Source organism: Suricata suricatta, chromosome 8, assembly GCF_006229205.1.
Source record: "Suricata suricatta isolate VVHF042 chromosome 8, meerkat_22Aug2017_6uvM2_HiC, whole genome shotgun sequence".
Classification (NCBI taxonomy): domain Eukaryota; kingdom Metazoa; phylum Chordata; class Mammalia; order Carnivora; family Herpestidae; genus Suricata; species Suricata suricatta.
Window position 1 is genome coordinate 89,834,129 of NC_043707.1, and position 15,339 is coordinate 89,849,467.

The 15,339-nt window shown below is 41.1% G+C and overlaps 1 long non-coding RNA gene across 1 annotated transcript in view; it reads left to right on the forward strand.

The window, feature by feature from the left end:
* Nucleotides 1-15,339, forward strand: part of LOC115298830 — a 28,381-nt gene that overhangs the window by 6,896 nt on the left and 6,146 nt on the right. The window lies entirely within an intron of this gene.

Genomic DNA, 15,339 nt, shown 5'->3' on the forward strand with positions numbered 1-15,339 from the left:
GGGCCTGCGCGGGGGTAACCCAGGGAGCCCGGGCGGGGCGCGCTCCCCGGGCGCGGGCTAGCCCAGCAACCTTTGGTCCTGTTGACCCCTCCGGTCACTGGCCCGGTGACGTGCGTCCTATTATTAGCGTTAGAGGTGAGGAAACGGGCTCAAAAAACACCCAGTTACGTGCTTGAAGTCACAGAAGGAAGGGTTGCGAAGCATATCCAGTTTCGTCTGGACACAGCTAGGTCATACTCGTCTTGGATCAGCCTCTTCCAGGCTTTCATTCCAGTGAGCAGCAGACAGGAAACAGGTGGGACAGGTAAATTGAGAGACGGAGCCCCTCTGTATCCGACAGCAGGAGACGCTGGCTTCTGGTTGGTGCTCATTCATTTGCCCCAGTGTGCCGTAAAAATATTTTTGTCCCTTTATGTCAAGGAGTGGACGAGGTTAGAAAGCATTTCCCAGATCTACTACCTCTAGTTTCCAACCGTATCTTGGGATCGGGGACACCCAACGTAAGGGATTTGTCAGAGAATTAAGTAAGACAGTGTTTTATGTGGGTGCTAGCACCTCAGGGATCTTCAATACGTGTCTCTTCTTTTTGCGGCGATCCTGAGGACATCTGGACACTCACCCTAACACTGGAGAGGGGACGCAGTCCTTTTAGGTCAACACCCTCTCTGACAGATGAATGATTTAATGCGTACACCCCTCCGCCCATCTCCATCTACTTAGAGATAGATGGTGAGCTAGGGGCCCTGTCTCTTGGGACGGTGTTAGGGCTCTGGCCGTCTCACCCGCCTTTTCCTCCCAGAAGCTTCCGAAGGACTCCGAAGCTAGAACGTGACTTCCCCGGAGACCTGATGACGGTGATGTGGGCGGGGACCTCCCGGAAGGAGGAGGAAGTCTAGTCACCGGGTTCGCAGCCGCTCCGCCAACCCCCTAGAGTGGAACCCAGCACCTCAGGCAAGGAGCCAGCCCTGCAGGCCTCGGCCTCTTTGCCGGCTGGGGCTGGGCCCCTTTTGGAATAGCTGCAGCCCAGTAAAAAAGTGTGTGTGTGCTGGGGGCGGCAGGGGGGGTCCGGAAGTGGAGTAGGGGGGAGCGTTGGGCTGTGGAATGTCCAAGTAAAAGTAGATTAAGGTAGGAAGGAACATGCTGGCATAGGAATTTTCTCCTCGATGGGACATGCTCCTTCCATGGCAGATTATTTCGGGGTCAGCGCAGAATTTTGAAAGAAGTTTATCTTGGAAAGTGAAACATGCTAATGCAAGTTTTCTAGCATGGCCACATCTTGGGAACTTTTGGGGATTTAAAAATCGTTGTTCACTGGAGCAGCTGGTTTTCCCTCCCACGCCTCAGCTCTATGAAATGAGGCTAAGCTACCTGGACAGCCCTTTCCCTTGGGCGCCTGGGATGGCTGGAACAGGAATAGCCCCCCAGTGGAGTTACAGCTCCAAAGGAAGCCAGACCATGAAAGGGAAGGACTCTCCTTTGAAAAGAAAATCTTTTTTTTTGTCACAAAAATAATTAGTACTCCTTGTACATAAGTTAGGTTTTTTCAGAATCAGAAAGAAGGTAAAAAATTGAAATCCAACACCCGGGAAACCACTGTTGATCATTTGATTTATAGCATTAAACATAAGCAGACTGAACACGCTGCTTTTTTCCTTGAACAGCCTTTTTCCCTTGAATAAAATATCATGACATGCCACTAAATATTTTCCATATGTTTTTCCCCCACATATTGTTTAAAGGGGTATTTAGTATTCCATCGTGCATTTATTTAGCTAAGGCCCAGTTGAAGGATTAAAATTGTGTCAGGATTTTGCTATTGAAATAGCAATGAAGTGTGAGCCTTGTAGCTCAATCTTTGCACACGTTCTCAATTATTTATATAGATAAAATTTCTAGATATGGCATTTCTGGATCCAGGGATAAAGACTGCCCTACAGTGACCTTTCAAGCTTGATGCAGTGACCCGGACACCAGTGTCTTCCCAGACTTCCTGGACTATTTATTCATCAAGAATTTACTGAACCCATCACATGCCAGACATGGCTGGGTCCAGACAGAGATGAATACTTTGTAGCACGAGGTGCCATAAATGTTGTTAGAGAAAGCTTTGCGTAGCCAGGTGCCCAGTTTGAAGAGGGTCATAAAAGGCCAGCTGATTTTTTTGAGACCAAGCGATTTTATGTGAGAGGAAGTTAGTGAGGAGCAGTGAAAAAAGAGGGAGAGGAATAAGGAAAGGGTCAAGGGGATTTTCTGTGCAAAAGCACGGTGGCCGAAAAGCCTGGTATGTGTTCGCATATTCGGCAAGATTGTGAGTTGTCTTGTGTGCTTGTACTTAGAGTAGACTTGGGAAGAAGACTAAGATAATGCAAAAAAAAAAAAAATAGCCCATTATGTCATGCTAAGAAGGTTCTGACCTTATTCCCATAGTAAACAGAGACATTTGTGGAGCCTCCAAGAAACTTCATTTATGATGAAATTGGATCTCACCACTTAACCTACTGAAAGGCACTGTCTTCAGTAGATCCTTGAAATCATTCCTGGGGAGAATAAAACAAATGATAGGGAAAATTGCAAAGGAAGTATCCCTAAAGAATGCTGAAATGGGAACTGCGGAGAACTGACCACATTCGGCTGTAGTAACTACATTGTCTGTCACACTGAAGAATATGCTATAGTAATCATTAATAAATTTGGTCATGAGTAATGTTCTCTTTTCTATGTTATTTTTTATTTTTACCTTTTTAATGTTTATTGATTTTTGAGAGAGAGAGGCAGACTGCAAGCAAGGGAGAGGCTGAGAGAGAGGGAGAGATGGGATCAGGAGCAGGCTCCAGACTCTGAGCTCTCAGCACCGAGCCTGTCGTGGGGCTTGAACCATGAACCATGAGATCATGACCTGAACCAAAGTTGGATGCTTAACCTACTGAATCACTCACACACCTCATCTTCCCTGCTGTAAAGAGAATGGCCTGGATACTGGTGCATGCCCAGAGATTATTTCAGTTTCCTATCAGGAAAGCAAATCCAAGAGTAATAAATCTTAAAAGATGTAGTATAGATTTTAGTATGTGAAAGCCTTTGTAAACTGTAAGTAGTGTTCAATGAAAGATCTATTTCTGGAAGGTGGTTTAATAAAAACTTTTGCTTATATACAAGGGGTCAAAAAACTCAAATGCCTGCTGTGACCAGGTAGGTAATAACTTTAGCAATTCTGGAAATTCTCAACTATATCTCTTCAAATGTTTCCTTTCCCTCATTTTTTGCTATCTCTTTAGAAAATTCTGACTATATTATACTAGACCTTCTAATTCTGTCATCCAAGTCTTGTAATCTCATATTTTGTATTTGCATTTGGGTAGTTTTTTAGGATCTGGCTTCTAGTTTACTATTTCTTTCTTCAGTTGTGTCCAATCTCCTTTTGCACTTGAGTTTTTAATTTCTGTCATTTTTTTCTGTCTTAGAAGTTCTATTGGACAATTCTGTATAGTCTCTTGTTTCTTGCTCATGTCTACCAGCTTTCCTTTCTTGAAACAAAGGTTCAAAGGTAAGCCAATCTGTCCCCTGGCCTCTAGGCCTCCATCAGCAGGAAAAGAGAGGGATCCCTGGTGTAAGCTGACCTTTAGATTAGAGCTTTTCTTCTCTCCGCCTCACATAAGTATTGTCTGGAGTGAAGAGGGAAACAGAGGACTCTATGCTCTTGAGAAAGGACTCCACCCTGCACAAAGGTCTTACCACCACTCTCTGCCACAAGGCCATTGCAATTCCATTTTGCCTACATTCCTGTTTATGTCATGAAGCCCAGGAGCACTGGGATGGCTCAGTTGGTTAAGCGTCCAACTTCAGCTCAGGTCATGATCTCCTCCTGGTTCATAAGTTCGAGCCCAGCATCAGGCTCTCTGCCGTCAGCTCAGAGCCTGCTTAGGATCCTTTCTCTTTCTCTCTCTCTCTGCTCTTCCCCCACTTAAGCTGTCTCTCTCTGTCTCTCAAAATAAACAAACAAAAGAAGCTCAGAACTCTCAGATCACCCTTCATACACAAAGCTAATCCCCATATGGCTCTAAGGACAGAGAGGTATTCTCTGCTGTAGTATTCTAAATCTCTCTCCTAGCTTTTTTCCCCACTACCTGCTAAACTATATATTTTATTAGTCTCCCTCTTCTATTTTATTAGTCCTCCCTCTGTTAGCTTCTTTGTTCTCAGAACTTAGAATATTACCTGGCAAATAAAAGGTATTTAAAAAATATATTTGTCAAGTGAATTAATATTAAACATTCTTATTTTATATTCAATTTCTTGCCATTTCATTTAAAAGATTTTGCAAGTCTGAATTTTGTTCAGCTGTTGCTGCTAGCTTTTATTTGCTTTGCCTGTTCTACTTGTGCGTTTTGTGTATTTTTACTCTCATATTCCTTGGGTTTTTATCTGTAGAAATTCTTTGAAGCATAGATTAAAGTTCATTCATTCAGGGATCATTTGTATTTACTTTTACTAGTTGTCTGGAGTAAGTCTTTACCCAGGACCAAATTAATATCTCTGCTTGTTTTTGTTTCTGATTTTTTTAAACTACAAAAGTAGGGTGAATTGGGTTGCAAACCCATAGGTGTGGATATAACTTATCAAACACAAATATTCTCTTCAGACAAAACAGGACAATGATACGAGAGCAAGAGGTTCTTACTTGTAAACAGGTTTAACCTGCTGAAAACAGGACCCTCCTGTACAGATTTTGTATAGAAAATTTAGCTCTTGCAGTCCATCCAAAAAAATTCAATATTTTTTGAATGTCAGGTCCAGGCTTTTTGGTTAAGACCTTGCTTTTTATTATTTTTTTTTAAGAACTTGGTTTTTAAATGGCCTTAGTATAAATATAGTAATCTTGGAGTGTCTTTAGTTTGTCATTTGGGCCACCATAGAGGAAAAAGAAATTACATTGGTTTCCTCAGCCTTTCTCCATGCTTTAATATTTTCAGCTTACGATTTGTCTGGTCTCAATAAAAGGTTTCTAATGTCAGATAGGTACTGTTGTATATGTTGAGTGTTGTGTTGGTTTTCCTTCCCTAGGTACATTTGAATGCATTTCAAGGGATACAAAGCTGTGGTCAGTCTCTCTGTTTGCAAGTCATTGCATTTAAAACTAGTCTGGTTACTTTTGCCTCAGATTTCCTAGATAATATTGCAGTAGATGAGAAAATTGTTCTATGTTACTTTAGAGTGAAAGACAATTTTCTACCCACTCAGAATCAGAAGGTAGCTTCTACAATTATTTCTCTTGTTCACTTTCTGAATTCAATCTCAGATTTTTAGGGGTTTTTTTTTTTGTTTTTTTTTTAATGAAACTTTCCCTCAGAAAGATCATTGGAGATTAGTTATGAAAACCTTGAAGTTTAATGATTAAATTGCACTGGCCTAGTGCTCTCAGAGTCAATCCCAGCAACTTCAGTGTTTGACAGGAAGTGTCTGATGCAAATTTGAAAATTTGCTCTTGAAACCGCTCCTTTTTTCTTTTTGCATTTTGAACCGCAAATTCGAAAATTTGCTCCTGAAACTGCTCCTTTTTTTCTTTTTGCGTTTTTGGATGGGGCAGCTCCTAGCATGTCTAGCTCCAGAGAGGCAAATAAAATTCAAAATGGCATAGCAGCTAGGGGTTAAACCTTCCCCTAGACCTTCCCATCCCACTTAGAGACCAAGAGGCCAAAGTCTGGTCTGTGCTTTGACATATGTACTGTGGCTTCACTCTGCTCTTCATGGGGGCTTACATGCAAGACAGAAAAATACCTGACTTAAAAAGGTGCATTCTTAACTCTGTTTTATTTCTTTAATCCCATAGTATCTTATTTCTATCTGATTCCTTTTATTATTTATAAATCTTCTCTTGAGAATATATTCTCTTGAGAATATTGTAAGTTCAGAGATCAGGTCTTCACGGATTGAATGCTGCCAGCAATGGCAGAGTGACCTTGTGGGGTTACTTTGACCTTGAAGAGGTCATCAGGGTGTGAGCCTCTGCTCCTCAGTCTCAAATTTTTGTCAGGTCTGAGAATGGACCCATTTCAAAGATGCACTCACATTGTCCAAGCTTATAATATGCATAAAGCAATATATAAACCTAGAATGCTAAGATATTATGTATGTGGTCTTGGCAAGTTCCATTAGAAAATAAATTCCACAAAAGGCGGAGAGTCTGTTCTCTGCCATGTCTGCAATGCTAGTTCAGGGCGCAGTATGCTAGGTGCTCAGCAAATATTTGAATGCATAACTTCATCCCTAATTGCCAGTTTTCTCTCTATAAATCAAGTCCCAGATATCTCATTGATTGTTTTGAGAACTTTGAGAACTAATTTATAAGCACTTAGCATAGTATTAGCCACAAAGTAAGCATTCAGCAAATTTCTCATCAAAGATTAGATAGCTGTTAAGTTTTTATTTTTTGTTTACTTGAAATGAATCATCAATTCTACTTGCTACAGATATTTGTTTTACCCCTCACCTGTTTGGGGGGAAATTAGTTTGAAATATGAAAATATATATTGAATGCTCACTCTGTGGGTTACAAATACAATGTTTGTACCATAAAGAAATCTGATCCAATGAAGGAAATAGGCTTACAAAATGACAATATGTAATACAAGACTACATATGGGCTATAGAGAAGGGCACAACATAGGGCTGGGGCATTCTGAGGATAGGGCATTTCAGGTGGCAAGAGGGTGAAAGGTTTATTTGCTAATAAAACTGATGCTCATGATGAATAGGAAAGCAGTAGGAAATATATTCCTGACTCATAAAAGACAAGTGATGGTTTAAAAGATGGTACCATTGTTAAAAGGTTATGATTACTATAAATTTTTTTCATTGTCTCATATTCTAATTCTTTGAAAATTTATAATCGATATACAGTGTTGTATGGCAACGCAGAGTTAATCAGAGTGTTTAATCAATTGGAATATTCTATTTTTCAAACTATTTTAGACAAACCCATTTGAAACTGTGTTCTACCAAGAATAATACAGGTTTTTTTAATCTTTTTTTTTATGGTTTTTATTTTATTTTTTGAGAGACAGAGACAGCGCGAGTAGGGGAGGGTCAGAGAGAGAGGGAGACACAGAATCTGAAGCAGGCTCCAGGCTGTGAGCTGTCAGCACAGAGCCTGACGCGGGGCTCGAACCCACACACCGTGAGATCGTGACCTGAGTTGAAGCCGGTCGCTCAACCGACTGAGCCACCCAGGCGCCCCATTAAGGTTATTTATTTTTAAAAGAGAGAGAGCACGCGCACACAAGCAGGGGAGGGGCAGGGAGAGGGAGAGAGAGAGAATCCCCAGCAGGTTCTGCACAGCGTGGAGCTGGACACGGGGCTCAAACTCATGAACTGCGAGATCATGACCTGAGCCAAAACCTAGAGTCGGATGCTTAACCAACTGAGCCACCCAGCACCCCAAGAATAATGCAGTTGTACCAAGTGACACCCTTTTATTGTATAAAAACAAAACTAAAAATTAAAAATTATATGTAAATATTTATTTTTTGGTAGTTTGTAATCACAGTACCTTGGCACTGGAGGAGGAGATGCAGATGTCCCCTCCACAGTCCAGACAGGCACGTTCCCTTGTGTCCCTTCCTGTACAGCGGCTGTCTGACTGGTTCATCCTTATACTGGCCTTCCCTGGGTTTCCAGCTTTATTAGATTTCCCCATTTGGGGTGGACTTTAGCTCAAGCTGATTTCTAACAACCCAGTCTTCTTAGATTTTCAGATTTCTCAAGAGCAACTTGATATTTATGTGAAATCAGCAATTTTTAAATGTTGGCAATCAATTCAAACTTTCTTGTTTTTAAAGTGCTATTAAAAAAAACTACCAAGGGTCATATATGGGCCTCAGTCTATTAGCTTATAATCTTTGTTCTAAATAGGCTAAGTCATCAGCCCATGTGTGTTTTATATATACAGTGTAGAATGTATTTTGCTAGGATGCATCTGTTAGATACAACATCCACAAATTTGAAGAAAGAAGTCCAATTTCAGATTTCTTTTTATTTTTCTTTATAAATGTACATGTGTCTTTCTTTGTAAATGTATGTGTACATTTTTTTGTTCAGTGAATATGGTCACTGTACCAACAATATAAGGAAATGTAGGGCATAGTCCCTGCCCTCAAAGATATTTTACATCCTGTGCAGTATAGAATGTAAGATGGATTGAAGTATCGAGAAATTTAAAGGAAGAAGAACACCAGGAATTTCCTAGCACAGTCTGGGTCTGTTTTAAAGGAGCTGGCGGGAGAGTGGTGTGATGGCAGTAGAAGGAAAGGGGCTGATATCTGATGTTTACAGGAAGTTGTGACAAGAATTGATAACTGAATGGACATGGTGTAAGAATAAGTGAGAAATGGTATTTGTGCTCCTATAATTGGAAAATTCTAACCTTTGTTGCCTTGAGTGAATTTTGAAGGAAATAAAAAAGCTCAATGTCCCTTTCCTCTCGGTTATTGAATAAACCAAAAACAATACGAAATATTTTCTAATTTATAAAAGGCTCAACAAATATAATAAATTTTTGCATAATTAAAAGGCAGGGAAATATCCAAGTTTTAAGGGAAATGTTTTAACTGATATATTCATGTATGTTATCCTCTTTTATTACCTTCTCATCTTACAGGACTGTCATTCTTTTTTGAGAGAAAAAGAAAGAGAGCAAGAGTGGGGGAAAGGGGCAGAGGGAGAGACAGAATCCTGACGTGAGGCTTCATCCCATGACCTTGGGATCCTGACCTGAGCCAGAATCACGAGTCGGACACTGAACTGACTGAGCCATGCAGGCACCCTGCCTTTCTTTTTTAATCAACAAAAAATAAATGTGCACAGGTACATCAGAATTTCAAAATATCTGTAGGCTTCTCATGTTGAAAACCTTCATTGAACTAGACCATCAGTACTCTCCAAATCAATGCTATTAGTTCCACTTAGGGCATTTCACTGGCGTCTGATTGTTTGAAGGGGCTATGGGGAAACTGATGACATTAAGTAAGATAGATTATGGATCGCATTCAGCTCTCATCTCTCCATGGGCCTAGCAGGCGTAGCTTGCATTATTGCTAATGGGAGTTTTGAGTTTACCATTAAAAGTCTGTCAATCTCCTAATCCTTACCGAACACAAATGGGCTTTAACTTTAGGTGTAACTTGTTAATTGGTTGACAACAGCCTCATTGTAAAAGATCAACACCCAACAGGTTTTTGTGTCCTTTTTTTGCCTATTCTTCTGCCCCTTTCTAGTTCGAGAACCAAAGGGCATTTGTCAGCAGCTTAGAATAAAGGCAGCAGTAGGAGACTTTGGTTGTTAATGTAGATTCAGGACAACAGGCCTGAAATCCAGATAGGGTTATGTTTGCAGTGCTTCCAGAATGTACAGGGTCACATTTGAACATCAGTGCAATTCTGTCTTGAAAGTAGGTTAGTGTCTTAGACTGGGCAGCTGAAACAAAGCACCGCGGCTCGGGTGGCTTATAAACAGGAATTTTTATTCCTCACAGTTCTGGAGACTGAAAATCCGAGATCAGGGTGCCAGCAGGGTCAGTTTCCAATGAGCACCCTCTTCTGGGTAGCAGACTGCCAGCTTCTCCTTGTGTGCTCACACAGAAGAAACAGGGATTCACCCTGGCGAGACATAATCACCTCCCCAAAGACTCCCCTTCTGACACCTTCATACTGGAGGTTAAGATGTCAGCATCTGAATGTGGAGGCGGGGGACACAGATGTCCCACTCCCTGCGGTTGAGCCTACACGCAGGTAGAGACTGATTATCAGAGTTGCCTTCAAGTTTCTTGTCCAGCGTCACGAAACTTGCACACATGAGAACTGGGACTAGAACCTAAATCTTATGGCAACAAGCGCTTTTTGCAGGGCCCCCAACTGCTTCTCAGCCATTCAGTTTCTTCAGGGCCCATTTCATCAGGCTCTAAGGATGGCGAGAGCGCACGACGTTGCTGCCTTCTCTCAAAGGACTTCGAGTTTATTCGATCAAAGCTTGTGTACATATGAAATGGCTACAGCATCAATTGTATTTTCACGAAGTGTTTTAGGAATGTAGAAAAAGGAGAAAGTTTGGGCTGTTCACTGGGGAAAATTTCATGGAGGAGGCCTGTGGGCGTTCACGGATGCTCTACAACAAATAAAGTAACTTAGGAGCTAACCTTTTTGAGCACCTAGTCTTTGAGCACTGTGTGAGGTACGTCTTATATTTTCCTTCATTTAGGCACCATCATTATCCTGTAGGTGTTGTTACCCTCCACATTGCAGATGAGAAAATCAGGGCTCGGAGGAGTGGAGGCATGCTTGTCCAAGGCACACAGTAGGGCAGAGATAATATTGAACATAGGAGGACACCAATGTCTTAACTCTTAACACTATTGTACATGATTTTAAAGTAAGTAGATTTCAAAATCTGACTTAAATTTTTAAAAATTTTATTTATTAAAACTTTAAAAAATGTTTTTCATTTTTGAGAGAGACAGAGCACAAGCAGGGAATGGGTAGAGAGAGAGAGAGGGAGACACAATCTGAAGCAGGTTCCAAGCTCTGAGCTGTCAGCGTAGAGCCCGATGCCAGCTTGAACCCACAGACTATGAGATCATGACCTGAGCTGAAGTCAGATCCTTAACTGACTGAGCAACCCAGGTGCCCCTAATTTTTTTTTTATTTGAGATATATACATAGAGAGAGAGCGCACACATGATATAGGGAGAGGGAGAGGATCTTAAGCAGTCTCCACACTCAGCATGGAGCCTGACACAGGGCTCAATCCCACAACTCTGAGACCATGACCCGAGCCGAAATCAAAAGTTGGATGCTCAACAGACTGAGCCACCCAGGTGCCCCCAAAATTTGATTTTTTACAAGTGTATGTAAAAATGTGTCTAAAACAAAAAAAGCAATTAGAGTTCCTCTTTCCCTTGACATGTGGGCAAACTTGTGGGATAGAACAGAGAAAGGGGATCTGTGCTCTTACTTTATAAAACAAAATTCTGGGGACACCTGGGTCTCAGTTAGTTAAGTGTCTAAAACTTTTAAAGAGACCCAGTCTTTGAGGCCTAATATTTTGGGGACAATCTGCTTCAGAAAGTTGAGATGCCACAGCTTTGTTCTCTAAACCATTGAGGGAAGTGATTCAGGATTAAAGCTCATCTCCCTGTGTAAGTTTCTAGAGCTATCAAATATGGTAGCTTTCTCGAATTTTTATTCAGTGTACTTTTTATGCATACATATTTACAATACAAAAATGTCTCTGTGCTCATTTTAAAGTTTTTTTTCACTAATACCCTATGTCCTACATCAGCATTTTCTGTCAGCACAGTGGTTCTTGGCCAGCATATAGTGCTGGTTGTTGCATCCTTCCCCAAAGGGGTTGATAAGTATACAACATGGAGAAAAAAGGTTTCAAGCAATTGGGAGAGAAATAGGTAACATTAGGTCACTGGGCTCAAAGGAGAGGGATATGAAGGAGCTGGAAAATTAAGTGGAGGCTTGACAAGAACAGTTTCGTTATTTTTTATTGCGATGAAATATATATAACACAAAATATGCCATTTTTACTATTTTTAAGTGTACAGTTTAGTGGCAGTAATTATTGAAAATGTTGGGTTGGGGCGCCTGAGTGGCTCAGTGGGTTAAGTGTCTGACTTCGGCTCAGGTCATGATCTCACAGCTTGTGAGTTTGAGCCCGACATCAGGCTCTGTGCTGACAACTCAGAGCCTGGAACCTGCTTGGGATTCTGTGTCTCCCTCTCTCTCTGCCCCTCCCCTGCTTTTGCTCTGTCTCTCTGTCTTTGTCTCTCTCTCTCAAAAATAAAACATTAAAAAAAAAAAGTAGATTCCAGGTCAAGAAACTGCTTCCTTTGCTCATTCATAAGAAGCAACTCCTCATCTGTTAACATTTTAGCATAAGGTTGCAGCAATTCAAATAATAATAATATTAAAATATTAATATAATATAAATATAATCAAAATTTAAAACTTTGAAATGTTTTAAGAGTCACCAAAATATGACAGAGAGACATGAAAGGAGCAAATGTTGTTGGAAAAATGGCACTGAATATCCTTGCCCCGCAGGGTTGCCACAAACCTTCAATTTGTGAAAAACACGTTATCTGGAAGAGCAATAAAGTGGAGGGCAATAAAACAAGATAAGCCTGTGTTTAGGTCTCTTACCTTCTTTCATTGTTTTAGAGCTTTCAGTGCACCATATTTTACGTCCTTGGTTAAACTTATTCTTAGGTACTTTATATTTCTTGATACTACTTTCATGTTAGTGGAATTGCTTTATTTCCTTTTTGAATTATTCATTACTGATGTATAGAAATACAACTAATTTTTGTATGTTGATCTTGTGAACAGCACCTTTGCTGAATGGGTTCACTAACTCTAATAGCTTTCTTGTGGATTCTTTGGGATCTTTTATATATAGGATCATGACATCTGTGAAGAGAGAGAGTGTTATGTTTCTTTCTTGCCAATTTTTTTCACTTTATTTTCCTCGTCCACTTCCTTGAGCTAGAACTCGCGGGATGGTGTTGAAGAGCTGTGGCGAAAGCATGCATCCTTGTCCTGCTCTTGCTCTTAGAAGCAAGGCTTTCAGTCTTTTATTACTGGCCAAGGTGTTAGCCGTGAGTTTTTCATAAATGCCCTTTATTGTGTTAGAAAAGTTCCCTTTTCTTCCTAGGTTTTGGACTGTTTTTATCATGAAAGAGTGTTGGGTGTTGTCAAATGCCTTTTTTGCACAACTGAGATTTTTTTTAACCTTTATTTTATTAATGTGGTTTATGACATTGATTGGTTTTCTCTCTTTTTTTAAGGCTTTAAATGTTTTAATTTATTTTTTAGAGAGAGAGAGAGTGAGAGAGAGAGATATCAAGCGAGCAAAGCATGACAGGGGCAGAGAGAGAGGAAGACTCAGAATCTGAAGCAGGCTCTGAGCTTTCAGTGCAGAGCCCAATGTGTGGTTCCAACCTATGAACTGTAAAATCATGATCCAAGCCGAAGTTGGATGCTTAACACACTGAGCCACCCAGGCGCCCCCATTGATTTTCTTTTTTCTTTTCTCTTCTTTTCTTTTCTTTTCTTTTCTTTCTTTCATTCTTTCTTTCTTTCTTTCCTTTTAATGCTTGTTCATTTCTGAGGGACAGAGAGAGAGAGTGTGAGCAGGGAAAGGGCAGAGAGAGAAACAGACACAGAATCTGAAGCAGGCTCCGAGCTGTCAGCACAAAGCCTGACTCTGGGCTCCAACTCACAAACCGTGAGACCATGACCTGAGCCGAAGTTGGACGCTTAACCAACTGAACCACCCACGCGCCCCGATTTTCTTATGTTGAACTACTCTTGCATTCCTGAGAAAAATCTCACCTAGCATGGCGTATAATTCTTTTAATATGCTGTTAGACTTGGTTTCCAAGTATTTTGTTGAGGCTTTTTGCATTCATAAGGGATATTGGCTTGTAATTCTCTTTTCTTGTGATGTCTTTATTGGCGTTTGCTATTGGAGTAATGCTGGGCTTAGATAATGAATTAGGAAGCGTTCTCTCCATCATGATTAAGTGCATCAACATTGGAGGCAGATGGTGTGAATTTTAATTCTGCCTCTGCTACCAAAAAGTTTGTAGTAAGCTTTTATGTCATTTGCCTTCTCTAAGCTTAATTGTCCCTTCTGTAAAAGGGGAGTATTAGGAGAATTAATTGGGGTCATTCACTGTAAAGCCAGTGGTGTGCTGGTAAATGTTTAACAACCAGCTCTCAGAGGATGTGGAGACAGGAAACCCTGATTGGTAGTGCTTGCCAATTTCCCTGGTGTAAGTACTCCTGCCACGACGGATTTTAAGGCGCAAATGGAGTTGAGGAGACATGTACACACTCTGTTCTTATGTGCCAGTGGGAGCTGACTCCAGCCCGTCAGTTTTTTGTGTGTGTAAAGTACATAATAAGTTATCAATCACTAAATATTATCATTTACAGTTGCCTTTAACAAAAATAAAATAAATGAAAGTAGAATGATTCCTGAAAAGTCAAGATATATATATAATCTCCCTCTCTATTGCCTTGTGTTCTAAACTATTTTATATTTAATGTTATCCTCAGATGGTCTATCCTCTGTGGATATCACATTTCATGCCCATTTTCTAAATTTAGATCTTGCATAATTGCTTCTAGCGAACGTAATCACAGGCAGGACCACCCTTGTGCACAAGTCTGTTTGCCCTGCTGGCAACTGGCCACACCTGGAAGGACTTGTTGCTCCTGCCTGCTTACCACACTGACCTTGACGGCTGCAGGGAACTTAGAGGCATCTTCCTGCCTTGGCTCCCTGGTTGCTAAGGTCCTCTGCTTGATATTGGCCCCACCAGGAATCACCAGCTGGTCCTGCTCTCCCTGGAAGGCACACATAGATAGTGCAACTGCCCCCATCGGGCAAATGATTCTGCAAAGGTCGCACCCTCTACACTTCTGCTCAGACCTGGGCTTAGGAAAATTTACGAAGGAAACAATGACTATCTTACCTTGTCTCCTGGGCACCTGGTCTTAAACCCTTGACTAAGTTACTGTGTTGTCCCATGTTCTTTATCCATCCATCCATCCATCCATCCATCCATCCAACCATGACTTACAGAAGGCCTGTGGCTGCATGTATGAAGATGTTAGATGGGCCTAGTGTTCATAAATTCACAGTCTGGGATGGGGCCAGGTTGTGTGGAGATAGAGATGTAAGTGAACAGTGTGAATAAGGTATGATAAGAAAAAGCACAAATGTATATGCAAAGTACTATGGGAAACTAAAGGATGAATTCTGTTTGCTTGGAGGAGCGACAGAGCCTTTTGCAGAGTGTGTGCCCGTAACCAAAGGAGGTTTGGGGCAGACTATGACAGACCTTCTACACCCAACGGTGACATTAAACTTGATCCTCCAGCAATAGAGAGCCTTCCTTTCCTTTCCTCTTCCACTGCCTTGTATCTTAGAACTTCAAGGCTCTGGACCCTGCTAATAAAATAATAACTACCTTTTTTAGGGCTTACCATGGGTCAGATACTGTGCCAGGTGCTTTAAATTCATTATTTAACTTAATCTTCACAACAACCTTGGAAGACAGAAAATAGCATCATCCCCGTTTTACAGACGAGAAAACTGATATTTGAAACTCAAAGGCACACAACTGGGAATAGGCAGAGCTAAAACCCAGTTCTGATTCACAGCCAAGCCTGTGCCCCTAGAAACGTGAGCCAGTAGGACTTGGTGTAGTTGAGGCATCGGGAAGAGTGGTTCCATCTTCCCACACCAGCCTCCAAACTTCCCTGCATTTCA